General features: G+C 41.2%; 1 long non-coding RNA gene across 1 annotated transcript; it reads right to left on the bottom strand.

The window, feature by feature from the left end:
- Window positions 1–1,840: 1,840 nt before the first annotated feature.
- LOC120109495 lies at window positions 1,841–2,429 on the bottom strand. The gene is made up of 2 exons (XR_005510362.1): window positions 2,132–2,429; window positions 1,841–2,038 (listed from the first exon to the last, which is right to left on the bottom strand). It is a non-coding gene; the product is annotated as an uncharacterized LOC120109495 (long non-coding RNA).
- Window positions 2,430–14,039: the final 11,610 nt, after the last annotated feature.

Genomic DNA, 14,039 nt, shown 5'->3' on the forward strand with positions numbered 1-14,039 from the left:
ATTATACTATAAATATTATATTATATTACATTACATCATAATACATTAATATGTTATTTTAAATAATTTAATATTATGTTATATTATGAAAAATTAATTTTTACTAATAATTATAATATTTTATACCTTTATTATTGTATTATACTATAAATATTATATTATATTACATTACATCATAATACATAATATGTTATTTCAAATAATTTAATATTATGTTATATTATGGAAAATTAATTTATACTAATAATTATAATATTTTATACCTTTATTATTGTATTATACTATAAATATAATATATATTACATTGTATCATAATACATTAATATGTTAAGTTAAATAATTTAATATTATGTTATATTATCAAAAATTAATTTACTCTAATAATTATATTACTATTATGCTATATTATAATAATATTATTTTATATTACAATAATATTATACTATATTGTATATTTATGTATTAATATATGTTATGGTGTATTATGTTCTGTTGTATAATACTATGCAATGTCTTTTATGGTAATTTTGTCATACAAAAATACTTTCTCAATTTGTTTATCAAACATATGTTAAAATATCACAGCACTTTACAAATGTAGTTACCAAACAGCAAACAACCTTTTATAACAGCTCTACTTCCAACAGCTCTACTTCGAACAACTCTACTGCCCACAGCTCTCCCAAACAGGGCCCAAGCCTTCATGAGGCACCAGCATAGGCAAGGCCTTTGTGAGATGGCCATTGAGGCTGCTACGGGCCTCTTTGGAGGTAACCTAGATCGATCGAGTTCATAGAAGGTCCCAGATCTAGAAGTCTATATATATGGAACACAGATCAGGCCTATGCAAGTTCAGCTTCATTCATTTCCTTCTCTCCGTAATCTTCATTTACGAGCAGCTGATGGAGTCCTCTGGTTCAGATCTCTAGGTAATTGCAATCATGATTGGAGGTACTTAGGTGGTGCTGGTGTGACATACTCACACGTGGAAGGAGTTACCACGTTGGTAGAGCTTCTCCGCAGGTGAAGAGGGTATGAATAAAACTTGTTTGCCTGTATCGAATATTCTCCAACAGAAGGGGCCCAGTGGAAGCTACTACGCGAGTAAGGTTCTCCTTACCCCTCTTTTCCCTTTTCCTAAGCAAAAAAAAAAAAACCAGTCTGCGTTCGGAGTTGGAATTGGCCACCGAGCACACCATGGCATCGCATGAATATGACCCACTTTTACCTGCCAAGAGCAAGTCTTCAAGCAGGCTATGGAGGATTGTTGCCCATGATCAAACGAAACAACCCATTCAATAGTCGCCGTCTGTTAGTCGAAGGACGTCAAAACGGCAAAGGGCCAGAGATATTAACAGGGAAGAGGAGAGGGTGGTTCCCCAGCCAAAACTAACTGGCAGTGCAAAACTAGACCTCCTATGAAAATTCTCTCACAGAAGTAAACGAGTTGTAAATTATAGAACTACACAAATACGATAAATCGTCATTTTCACTGGCTGCGAGAGCGCAAAAGTAATCTTCTTTAGAGATTCTCACCTGCAGATATTACAGAGTTTTGCATTCTAAAGCTACACAAATTAATGTAATTGTCATTTTCACAAAATTTTCCTAACCGGAATGAGTTCATAGAAAAAGTCAATAGACCTAACGGTAACTATTTCCCCACTTATGCACCTACATGAAATTAACCCTTACACTGCTTTACCTTCTAGCATCACATTTCCTGCTTCCAGCCTCATGAGATCTACAATGTTTTAGACTAATTAAGCTACAGATATAAGATCGTTACATATGTGTGCCCACCTCTCAAATGAAAGAGAAAAAAATGAAGAACATACCGTGAGGTAAATGACTACAAATATTCCATTTCTTGAATGTAAAGCAAGAATATTTCTAGTTTGCAGAGTTCAACGAGGGGATTGGGGATCCCACAACATAAATCTGTGAAACATTTTGGTTAAACATCATGATATCATCTTAAGAAGGTTTATCATTGACATAAGGAATGCAACCCAAAATGTTCTGCTGCTCCAAATGCCTGCATGAGAGGGAAAAGCTTCAGGGTGAAATTTATGTGTCTGCTGAAATTTACAAGAACGGAAAGAATAAAAATACAATAAAAGTGTTTAACAGAGAAAACTCGGCAGGAGGGTGTGATGGACATGTCTCGTTCCGTATCATCATGATGGGCATGGTGATAGTCTACAGATTATGTTGAGATCCACAGCATAATTCACCACCCTGGATCCTCTTACAAGGATCTGCCACTACATTTGCAAAACCATACTGAGGCTGCTATGCCCCAACAACACCTGAGATCCAAGGGACAACTACAGGTGTGTTGGGGTGAGCATCTCTGTATGACTCAGAATACTTGTCTTTGAAGTTTAATCGAGGTTCTTTGGCCTGCATTGACAGAGAGAAATAATTCCCTGATTAGAAGAAAGCAGGATATTTATGTTAGTAGATCAGATTCGTATAGCATTGTCAAGCAACCATGGTAGGTCAACATAATTCCTCCATAAGTTTAGCATTCTAGTACAAAAATACACATTTTTAATTAATCTATCAATTCAAGATAGCACTAAAATAAATGAGTGCAACAAAAATTACAAGGTGGAGTTCATCTCAAGAAGAATGTATCAAATGTTTGTGCAAATACAATAAGGAATAAAGTATGGCTTTAGAATCTGGAGCAACCTAAACCATTGGACAGGTTGAACCATCAACCACCTGGAATTGTGGTCTAGTAGACCCTTTAAATTATTTCCCACTAACAACCATCTTGTTTTATTAGCATTGTTTGAACTTTGAAGTGCCACTTAAACAAGTGATTCGACCAAACTGTTCCAAGTTTATGTGAACCAGACAATTTAAATTGTATTTAAAAAGTGTTTTCTGGGTATCTATTCAACAGGCTTACTGCTTTTGCATATTAATCCCTATGGACGCCATATTTACATAGTATCTATAAGGATTACATATCTTGAGGTTCACTTAACTAGAATCGAATGGTGTATTCCTTGTAATTTCCTTTGATGGTGTTATTTTTCTGCAGGATGATTTTCCTTGCAGATATTGCACAGTAACCCCCTCATCCTCATCTCACCGGTGATTGGCCGAAGCCCCCCTTCCCTAGAGGTAGGACTCTGGCAACCCCCTTCTACCCCCTTTATCTATCTCTCGTGGAATTGCATAAGAGGGAAACTAGAATGAGCCCGACAAGTAGAATTATGGGTGATAAATGATCTGAACAGCTTGAGCTCTGCTTGGGCTCAACTCGGAAAATTCTGAGTTCAGGCTTGGTTCAAAGCAAAAGGAACCAAGCTTGAATCAGCAATCTAGGCTCGAAATCAATTTCAAGCCTTGACAAAAATAAACCCTGCTCGATCTGGCTCGACTAGATTAGGCTCAAAAATATATGCTATATATCTCAAGTTTAGATAGTGGTTATTAGATCTTAGACTCAATGTTTTAAATCTTGGCAGGATGAGCGGCATCCTAGCCATCCTATCCAATTCTTGTGAGAAAATAGGAATTGGGATAGGGACAAGACCCTCAAACCCACCAACGTAGGACAAGAAGAAGAAAGAGGAAAAAAGAAAGAAAGGAAAAACAGGAAAGAAGGAAGAATAGAAAGAAAGAACAGGAAGAGGAAAGAAAGAAATGAAAGGAGAAAAAAAGAAAGGAAGGGAGGAAGAAGAAAAAGAAAGAACGGAAGGAAAGAAGGAAGATATGAAAGAAAAATGTAAAGAAACAATGAAAGGAATAAAGGAAAGAAGGGAAAAGAGTACCTATAAGTATGCTTGATGGGGATGACTTGGCAGGATAATGGGGCATCCTGATCTGTGGAAAAACTGCGATGCTCTTATTCCATGGGATGTAAAACCTTGCTTAGATCCAATAGTCTCCAATATTATGGTTGTTTTAAGCTTGCCTATTTATTTGAATTCATTAAATGTTAGTTCAAATTTGAACCAAGCTTCAAATCAACCTAAAATCAAGCTTGAATCAAGCTTTAATTCCAGTTTAAACCTAGCTTTGTTCTAGCTTGAATTGATTTCTAGCTCAAATTAGCATTTTCAAGCTAATCGATTTGGCTCATGTTTAGCACAGTTCAAAATCAGATTCAATGTTTTAAATCAGGGCAGGATGAGGGGCAACCTAGCTATCCTACCCCATTCTTGTGAGAAAATAGGAATTGGAAGGGACATGACTCCAAAACCCACTAACGTGGGACAAGAAGGAGGAAAGAACAGAAAAATGAAAGAAAGGAAGTAAGGAAAGAAAAAGAAAAATGAAAGAAAGAAAGGAAGGAAAGAAAAAGAAAAACAAAGAAAGGAAGGAGGAAAGAAAAAAAAAAAGGGAAAGAAGGAAGAATAGAAAGAAAGAAGAAGAGGAAAGAAAGAAATGAAAGGAGAAAAAAAAAACAAAGGAACAAAGGAAGAAGAAAAGAAAGAAATAAAAGAAAGAAGGAAAAAATGAAAGAAAATGAAAAGAAACAATGAAAGAAATAAAGGAAAGAAGGGGAGAGAGTACTTATAAGTATGCTCGATAGGGATGACGGTAGGGATGAGGCAGGATAGTACGGCATCCCGATCCATGGAAAAATTGCGATCCTCCTATCCCACGGATTTAAAACCTTGCTTAGATCCAATGGTCTACAATGTTATAGTTGTTTTAAGCTTGCATGCAAGGTTCGCTGTATCGGTCGGTACCGAGCGTACCGTACCCGTACCGATGGGTACCGGTATCGGTACACCAATGTCGGTACGGTCGGTACCGAACGTACGGTACCGTACCGACACTCGGTACGCCTATACTAATGCGGCACCGGTACGGGGTTCGGTACCGGTACGGCGAACCTTGCTTGCATGTTTATTTGAATTCATTAAATGTTAATTCAAATTTGAACCAAGCTTCAAATCAACCTAAAATCAAGCTTTAATTCACGTTTGAACATAGCTTTGTTCAAGCTTGAATTAATTTCTAGCTCAAATTAGCATTTTCAAGCTAATCAATTTAGCTCATGTTTGCTGAACAGTGTCGAACCAACTGGTTCGGAGCATATCGAACCAAATAGTAGGTTACTGGCACAGTTCATTCCATTGGTTTGAAATGGAAGCCCTACCACGCATGGAGGGAGAGGGAGAAGGAGAGAGAGGAAAAAAAGAGGGAGGGAGGGAGAAAGAAGAACAAGGAGGGGGAGAGAGAGGCCGAGAGAGAGAGGGCTAGAAAGCCCTCACTGAAATAGGGATCCCCTATTTCATATTGAAACAAAGGAAATGAAATCACCAAAAAAGAAATCAGGGATCTCCTATTTCGAAACGAAACAAAGGATCCCTCATTTTCTGTTTTGATGAAGGCTTTCGCGCTCTCTCTCTCTCTCTCTCTCTTAGCCTCTCTCTCCCCTCCCTCCCTATCTCTCCCTATCATTATGCCCAGGAATGGCACGATACAGATTCGTACCATGCCAAATCGATTGTTGGCTGGTACCCCATTCGGTGCCAGTTTGGCGAACTTTGATGATGGCAGAGGGGAAGGTGGTGAGCGAAGGCGAGTCAACAGAGAGTCTAGCAATGGAGGTATTGTGGCTAGGGCAAAAGGTGATGGAGAGTGGGGGTAGTGATGGAGAAGATGGTACCGTAGGGGGTAGCTGCAAGGCTCACTTGCCTCGCCCTCTCTGCCAAGTCTAGCTTCAGTTGGCCTTCATTTCCATCTCCTATTGCACCTCAACAGGTCTCCGACGAGGGCATCATGGAAGGTGTGAGAGGCAAGGAAGGCAGAGAGGGGGAACCAAGTAGGAGGCCAAGCCTTCAGGCATGGAACACACTACAACATCAAAATCAACAGGGCGACGCCCTCCACCAATCTCAAGAAGCTCTACCAGACAAAGCACCTTGAGAATATATATAGGTCCCTTAATCCTCCTCTCCAACCCTCTCTAAAGTGCATTTGCATCATTTCCTGACTCTTGTAACACTTAATGATGGTTTGATTAACTTGCAGATGGAGCTTATAAGGATTAATATGCAAATATGGTCCCAGCAAAATGATATGCAAATACGGAAGATTAAATAGATGGATATGCAAAAGAAACCTACAAAAGATCTTAATTGAATTTGACGGTTACGAGTTTCTCACCTCTCCATGCTCAAGCATTGAATACAAAGATGTACTATTCCTCTGCAATTGTGCAGCCTTAGCTCTAATGATAAATAATAGATCTTGGAGGATCACTAGACCTATTGTGGACCATTCTGGCTACTTCGGACTAGTCCAGATAGGGTCTAAGGGCAAAATCTAAGATCTCCCACATCCACAGCCTACGCGCACATCGAAACTTTGGAAGGGCACAACTTTCACAGTGTCCATTTGGGTTGCCCTTGTTTTTTATCAGATTTCGGATGACTCTCTTTTGAGACTAACTAGATTTCCAAAATGCCCAATCAAATCGAATTTTGCCATTTTTGGAAAAGTTTGATAGTTATACCCATGGTATGCTGAACCGGCCCGTACTGGACCAGTTCGGTTCAAGCGTGGAAAATGGTTCCGGCCCTAGAGGGACCGGCACCAAGCGATATCGGCCCAAAACCGGCTTGTACTGGCCCGAAATCAGCCAGTACCGGTTGGTTGGCACTGAATTTTCTTTTTTGCCAAAGTGCATGCGCTGTGGCTGATTTGACCACAGTGCGCGAGCTATGTGGCCACAACACTCTGTGTTGTGGCTTTTTGGCCATGCGGAGCGGCCACAGTGCTCCGCGTTGCGGCCTGATTTGACCATAGCGTGGACGTGTTGTGGCTTTTTGGCAATGCGGAGCTCCACGATGTGGTCTGATCTGTGGCCTGGCGAACCAAGGTACCAGTTCAGTATCGGTTCGATTCGGTCTGAATCGGTGCCGAACCGATTTGGTAGCTAATCAGTACCGATTCGACGTACCTTGGTTATATCTTTTAATCCAAAAAGAATTAGGAATAAACAAAAGGTAAAGTTGATGTAGAAGTCAAGATCTAACGCTATGAGCAGGGTCGGCAGAACTGTCCCGAATCGGACGGTTCCAACTGTTCCGAGCCGTACCGATGGCTCACCGGTATGATTCCGACAACGAAAATGAAATCCATTGCCGGAGCCGGAGAAGGAAAGAGCGAGCGGCGGAGGGAGAGAGAGGGTGGGACGCCGGCCTCCGCCATTCTCCCTTCCTTCCCTCTCTCTCCCCTTCTCTTTTCTTCTCTCACACAATTTGTGTGTCGTCTCCTCCGGCAGTATAGGCCCGACACGGCCATACCAACTCGTGCCGTCGAAGAACTAGTGCGGTGCCCAGTATTGGTTCCGCCGACCTTGGCTATGAGGATTTTAACTTTCTTATAATTTTTGCACTGGTAACTTGCTATAAAAGTTCTAATCTCTCGACCTCACTAGTATACATATAGACATTGCAATCAGTTTTATTTTCCAATTAATGATAAAAAAGAGGACTTAGAAACCCTACTTTTGCAATTTTCTTTAGTTTCTATTTTTTTTCAAGAGTGAGTCGAGTTGAGCAAATTGAAAAATACTTCTTTCTCTTTTAGATTGGATCAAGTTGATGTCAGACCTTCGATCTTTTTAATTAGTGAGGGCCCTATTTTTTGGCCTAAATCATGGGATGCTGTACTGTATCGAACTGGACGGTATCGGATGTACCGTACTGGTTTGGTACCGATATCGATGGCATGGTCGATACGCCAAAAAAATTCCGTATCATACATACCAACATTATGCTAGTGTGGCGCCGGAACGGGGTCCAGTACCAATACGGTGAACCTTGGTCCAAATGATGAGCAATACAAGTAGATGAGAGAAACTTTCGATCCTCGAGGTATGTCGAAGGATGAAGGCAATAATGGCTTTCATCTCAGTTTATAATGATGCCAAAAGATGTTTCAACTAGGTTGCTCAACCTATAAAGTTTGTCACTTGGTTGTCGCCATCAGCTCCAACACCTGCAACTCCTATTGCAAAATTGTGTCCAACATTTAGATATGATAATCAATCATCCAATGAACAAGATAAGCAACCTATAGCACTCAAATTCCTCTTCATCTTTTCAAAGTCAAAGCTCATATCAATATACATGAATATGATGAAGCTGCCGATGAAAAAAAAAATAGACATTGTTGGGTAACTTGGAGAGCTATTTCACTATTTATGGTTACACAGACTTGAGAATGATAGTGTTATTTTGATGATTAACAAGCATTTAACAAGAGTATGTTATAAGTTAAAACGATACTTCATTTATAAGTCTGTTACTCTCAGTATATTTGTATAAATTGATATAGATACATTTCATTGTTTATATGAATGAATCTAACCTTGAGATGCAACAAAGTGTGGATTGAGTCGACCCAAAGGATGATTGGGTCGACCCCGGCACATCAAGAAATCATTTGGCACACTTCTGCAAAAATGGCATAGATGAACAGTGAGTTGGGTCGACCCAAGGAAAGCATGAGTCGACCCAAACTTCAAGATCCTCAAACAACTCAAAAAATGGTTCTCTGGATTTACTGAGAGGGTCGACCCAAGATGAAGTTGAGTCGACCCAAGCTTGAGTCGACCCAAAGAAAGGTTGAGTCGACCCAAGTGAAGAAAGGCTGAAATTCAAGGTTCTGAATTTTCTGAGAGGGCCGACCCAAGAAAAAGTTTGAGCTGACCCAAGGTTTGGGTCGACCCAAGAAAAGTTTGGGTCGACCCAAGCACGGGCAGAAGCATAACGGCTAGTTGTGCAGAAGTGGTTTTTGGACTCCCAACGGCTATAAACGGCTAGTTTCTTCAATCCAACGGTCAGGAAGGACTATTTGGAGGTTGGAGAAGTATTTAAGAGGGAGTATTCATCAGAGGAAGCAAGCTTTGGAAAATACATCAAGTGCATTCAAGAGAGAACCCTAGCAAGGCAAGCTTCATCCAAGTGCTTCATTCAAGAATCAAAAGAAAGTGGTTGAGCAGATTCAAAGAGTCATCAAGAGCTCCATCCACCCTTAAAGAGTGAAGCATCCTTGACAAAGAAGAGAGAAGTCACATCAAGCGATAAATATTCTCTAAACTCTTCTTTGTAGATTATATTGTTATATTTGCTCATCTAGGAGTTTAAATCTTCTTCCTTTGTTTATTAAACTAATTGTAAAGGTTCGTTGGTGAGCCCGTAAAACCAACGTAGGTTGTTGGTAAGCCCGTAAAACCAACGTAGGTTGTTGGTAAACCCGTAAAACCAATTGTATAGGTTCGTTGGTGAGCCCGTAAAACCAACATAGGTTGATTGGTGAACCCGAAAAACCAATTGTAAAGGTTCGTTGGTGAGCCCGAAAAACCAACATAGGTTCGTTGGTGAGCCCGTAAAACCAACATAGGTTTTTGGTGAACCCGGAAAACCAAAGTGTAAAGGTTTTTGAATTGTGAGCCCGGAAAACAATCCAACTGTAATCCGCGGGATTATAGTGAATTCCCAAGGGGTCGCTTGGGGAGTGGACTTAGGTGCTAAGGAGAGCACCGAACCACCATACTTCTTGTTGTTTGTATTGTGATTTGTTTAAGTTCACTAACTCATCATTTAACACAAGTAAGATAGTTAAAATTAAAAGAAACCAATTCAACCCCCCTTCTTGGCTTGTCACCTTGGGCAACAAGTGGTATCAGAGCCAGGTTCTCCAATAGTACTCATTGATCTCACAATCAAGAGTTAAAGATCATGACAACCCAAGTGGGATGTTCTATGAGTGAGGGGCAATCCACAGATAGACCTCCACTATTTAATGGTATAAACTACACACATTGGAAAGCACGCATGCGCATTTTCATTCAAGCACATGACTACGATTTATGGAGTATCATAGTCAATGGGCTACATACAAATGCTAATCATGATAAGAAAATGGCTCAGCAAAATGCAAAAGCCATGAATATTCTATATTGTGCATTGGATGATAGTGAACTTAATAACATATCTTTTTGCATGACTGCTAAGGAAATATGGAGTATGCTTGAAGTTAAATATGAATGCACTAACATTTCTAGTGAATTTGAAACTAGCTCCGAAGAAGAAGAGCAGCAAACTGAAATTGAAAATCTATGCTTTGTGGCACATGAAGATGAGGTATGTACTCGAATACAAAGTGATTTTTCATTCAAAAATCAAGTACATATTGAAGCTCAATCTGATTTTACATTTGATGAACTTAATGATGCATTTTCTGATTTATACTTAGAATACAAGAAGCTTAATTTAAAGAATAAGAAGCTTAGTTTAAAGAATAAAAGGCTACATCTGAAAATGTCAGAGGAAAGAAATTCTACTGCTGAAATGAAAGACAAATTTAATTCTGAGAATGAACGCTTAAGATTAAATTCAGAAGAATTGATTCAGAAAAATCAGAATTTAATTAAAGAAAATCAAACTTAAGTGAAGAAGTTAACCAATTGAAATCTTTTATTAACAAATTCACTGTAAGTTCAGAAAGATTAAAAACGATGTTTGAAAGTCAACATGCTGTTTTTGATAAATCAAGACTTGGCTGGATTTCTTTGCTCAACAATAAACCCCTAAAGAAAAATGTTATCAATTCGCCAAGCAAACCATTAAATAAGATAACTTATTTCAAACATAAAAAGATTAGGCATAAAAACTTTACCTATGGTTCCAATACGAATAAATCAAATAGTAAAGTTATTACGTTTAAACAGATTTGGGTTCCAAAAGGAACCATATGCACTAACCCTCAAGGACCCAAGCAAGCTTGGGTACCCAAAATGAAAATATGAGGGTGTAGATATAAGTGTGCCAAGCTACCCATGGAACAAATAAAACCTTCATACAAATGGGTGCATTGACACATAATTAAAAATAAGTCTCAATTTATTCATTAAATCTAGTATAAGGTTTAACATTCTACATCGTGTATCAAAATTATCTTTTATGAAATTACGATACTCTCTGCATCAAAGTTCTTAAATGCCTCATATGTTGAATTTTTATCTCAACGATCTTAGCATAAAATTTTTCTAGTGCTTGCATGATAATAAGAAAACAATGAATGAATATGTATAACCTTCTCCTTTAAGTTTTTCAAAATCTAAATTTCTTCTCTAATATAAATGGTTGATGCTGATTTCATGCTAAAACTTTATTGAGCATAATACTTATGAAATCTTAGGTTATCCTTCGTGAAGGTATGAATGTAATTCATCATGTTATTATACCATTCATTCCTTATATGATTATCTAAAATGTATTATGATTTGCTTTATAAGTCTCATATATGCATCATAGGTTAAATCATAATCATTTCAAATTGGTTCAATCATAAATGATTAATGTGTTATGATCATAATAAGAAACTTACTTAAAAGTTTCTATAATAACAAATCGTCTTCCCTCTTACAAGTAATGCTCAAGACTATTCTAAAATTCAAAATCAATAAATCTGATCATTAAAAAAAAAATATTTCATTGAGCATAATCATTGTATCCATGATTAAATCTTTTCCTAAAAAGATCTCAAATTCCACTGATTAATTTTAACTCATCATGTTTAATCTGAGCATAAAAATCTGTTAAAGCATGAATATTAATTTTCTTGAGCTATCTCTCATAAATCAAAAATATTTCTTATTTTTTTCTACAAGAAGATTGCTTGTCTTCCTGAAACAAGAGTATCTGTGTTGAAAGCTAAATCATAATCATAATTTTGATGGAAACAACTACTTAAGATAATCTGATTAAAATTCAACTTGTATACTTTATTGATAATTATCTTATGCAAATAGAATCTAAGTTAAATTGATTCTGAAAACAAAAAAAAATTTTGATTTAACTTTAATGAATCTTTCTATTGCCTCACATGCTTGTCCTTGAACCATTTTACTTAATGAAGTTATCTCTTTAGTTCAAGTGACTTGTCTTGCTTATACTTAGGCAATCTCTTGAGTAAAGTGACTCAAATTCAATTATTGTCATTGTTGCTGGGGGTCCAAACCGAGAACGATTGGCACAGCGGTGTGAACGGGGTTCCCTTTGAATTGCTTTGGTTGCGCTCCGCCCTCCGCCGGAAAACCTGCAAGCAAGCCTCGCACCACCACCAGGGTAGTGGAGGCCCTCCGACGATCAAGTCAGGGGAGATCGAAGGAGAAGGAGAAGGAGAGGTAGCAGGTAAGATGATACTCTGGAAAATCTTTCTTCCCCTCCCCTTCCCCCCCCCAGCCCCATATATATCAGGCTGGGGGGTTTTTCTGGGGATTGGTCATCGTGTGGCACGATGGGGTTGCCACTGACGTGGCCGTTACAGGGCGTCGTGGGCAGCGCTGGGTACGGCCATGGCAGGGCGTAGTGGAGCTCCGCTTTGTACGGCTGTTACAGGGGATCGTGGGGCAGCGCCGGATTCGCCGTTGCAGGGAGTAGTGGAGCAGGGGGCCGCGGCGTGCCTCAGGGGAACAGTCTGTTGTTGTCAAGAGATTGCCGACGAGGTCGGATTGCTGGATCAAGGGGCAACCGACTCGGGGTCGGACTGCGGAGCGAAGATATCCGACCTGAGGTCGGATTGCTGATAAAAAGGCAGCCGACTCGGGGTCGGGCTGCGGAGCCGAAGATATCCGACCCGAGGTCGGATTGCTGGATCAAGGGGCAGCCGACCCGGGGTCGGGCTGCGGAGCCGAAGATATCCGACCCGAGGTCGGATTGCTGGATCAAGGGGCAGCCGTAGTCTTCCTGGGCGCGCGTGCCGGTCACGTGGGCATAGTGGCTAAGTTCCCCCGTAACAGTAGCCCCCCACTTCCGAGCCTGGAACCAGGAGGGGGAACGGGTGAAGGGAGTGACGCTTCGAGATTGCCGCCATCCCTCGGAAAGGCGCGCGCGCTCCGAGCTCCCACCTTCTTTATGGCGTATGGCGGTTGTCGCTGATCTGGCAGTCTGCGGATTCGGGCGGACATCCTTCCTTAATGGCGTCGATTCGCCTTTGGGGCGCGCGAACGATCCTTCGGCAGCCAGGCGTCTTCTGGCGTCACCGAGGCGTCACCCGCCTTTCCGCCTATTTAACCGGGGCCCTCCCTGTCCGCCTTTCTCTCCACAGGCATCCTCGAGTTTCTCCTTGTGCTGCTCGTTGTTGTCGGACTTTCGTTCGCTCCTCTTTGACGCTCTTGGAGCCGTTCTTCCTTCCCTTCCGGTGAGTTGCCCCATTCTTCATTTAGGCTCTCCGTACTTTCTCCTTTCGTATTAGTGTACCCCAGTCGTTCCGGTCCTTCTCCCTTTGACCCCGTCCTGACCGTAGATTCTCTGGCGTTAGGGATGGACGAAGTAAGAGCGGACCGCATTCAGTCGGAGCTAGTCCGAAGACCTAGATAGGTTTCGTGGCCCGGTACCACCTTCCGAAGCCTGCAACGTTACGCTCCCGGGGCCTGAGGAGAGGATGTTCCATCCTCCTCCAGGGAAGGTCGCCATCAATGAGGACATCCTTCGGGCTGGGTTCCGCTTTCTCCCTCGGACTTAGTCGTGCAGGTGCTTCGAGGTTTAAGAGTGGCGCCGACGCAACTGGTGGAACTCATGGCGTACCCTGACGGCCTTCCAGGTTCTCTGCCGCATGCACGAGGTTTCCGCCACCCTGAATGTCTTTTGGGAATGCTACGGCCTGAACGGCCACCCGGGACAGAGGGTGGTGGTGCTTTGCGGCGCGGCGAGGGTGCGGCCTCGTCAAGGAGGCTCCTTCCTCCATTCATGGCCGGAAGGAGCGTTTCTTTTTCATCGACGTAGATCCCTCTTGGGGAATCGGGACAACCTGGAAGACGCCGATGAAGTCCCCGATCGGCCTATCGAGGTTGTCAAGGGAGGAGTCCGATGGCGTCGCCGTTTTGAAGGGGTTGGTTGCCGAGGGCCGGCTCCCCCGGTGGCTCGCCTTATTTCCGAGGATGCCTTGGTGAACGTCGGTCTGAGCTCGGTCCCCGCCGACCGTGAGCCCGCCATCACTCCTTTTTTAGCTCTTTTCTCCTCTTTCGTTTCTTCTTTTCCATCAGT

This window comes from Phoenix dactylifera, unplaced genomic scaffold (genome assembly GCF_009389715.1).
Source record: "Phoenix dactylifera cultivar Barhee BC4 unplaced genomic scaffold, palm_55x_up_171113_PBpolish2nd_filt_p 002282F, whole genome shotgun sequence".
NCBI lineage: Eukaryota > Viridiplantae > Streptophyta > Magnoliopsida > Arecales > Arecaceae > Phoenix > Phoenix dactylifera.